The sequence below is a fragment of the Centruroides sculpturatus genome, unplaced genomic scaffold (genome assembly GCF_000671375.1).
Source record: "Centruroides sculpturatus isolate CEXI.00-Female unplaced genomic scaffold, Cexi_2.0 scaffold1993, whole genome shotgun sequence".
Taxonomy (NCBI): domain Eukaryota; kingdom Metazoa; phylum Arthropoda; class Arachnida; order Scorpiones; family Buthidae; genus Centruroides; species Centruroides sculpturatus.
Window position 1 is genome coordinate 76,317 of NW_019386326.1, and position 1,131 is coordinate 77,447.

A 1,131-nucleotide genomic window follows, 5' to 3' on the forward strand; every position below is an offset into this window, starting at 1 on the left:
AAAACTTCGAGATAACACTTATCTACATTACTGTGTTCATTAAATTCAAAATGGTTTTCTAATGAAATTGCTCTTTCAGTGTAAAACGTCTGTTAAAAACTCGTCCTTACGCGTTTTTTCTACTTTGTCTTTTTTAAATGTCTCTTGTCCTACAAAATTTGTTTTGTATATTATTTTGTCTTCATCTTTAGTTTTAAATGAAAATTTTCTAAATTTTATGCGTAAATTGTATATACAATCCTCCTAAAAGGAATAAAGTTTTAACACCTGAACAATTGCGAAAACAATATCATGCGAGAACCTTGAAAGCTACTGAGAAATACTTTCCGGAATGGTTGATCTATTCACTCCTAAGTGTTTTTTATATTGCCAAATTTCGCGCCTAGAATCGATTTGTTCTTTATTATTATTTTTTAATCAAATCAAAAACATACCATTATTTACGATTGTTATATTTTTAAAACTTTTAACATTATATACAGTTAATTATTATTGAAAAATCTTCAAAGTGTTGCAAAAATAGTGCAGACACATTTTATTATTTTAATGACAATTTTATGATAAAACCAAAAACATTAGAGTAAAATAGAATTTGTTAGAAGAGCATTTCACACATTTTAACGTAAAAACTAAGAGATCACGGGCTATCACGGGCTATCAAACTTACTATTGATTTATTAAATGAGAAAACCACAATCTCTCAGAGCCTAGAGATATTCTTCGGCAAAGAACGTCAAAACTGACATAACTCCTTTGAGATTTTGTTTTAATGTTATCCTGAATTTTCAAGACACTTGTCTTTCATTCTTTGATTAAACATTTTGATGTCTGGAAGCAAATATATGCTAGATACAATGGTTAACAGATTTTTCTACTTTCAATAATTACGAAAAAGTCTGATGTCATGGGAAAAAGGATATTTCTGACATCTGTACAGCAAAAGTGTGAGTCACATATTGATTTACATTTTCCTATCAGCGAATTTCAGTTGATAAACCTTTGCTATCCATTGCGAATATCTTACAGTTAAAAACGAAAAAAATTAAAACGTAAAATTTTTGGATACGAAAGATAAATTTAATCGAAATGGTCTAAAATAATTATTTTGAAAATTTTTATTTTGTCTTATTT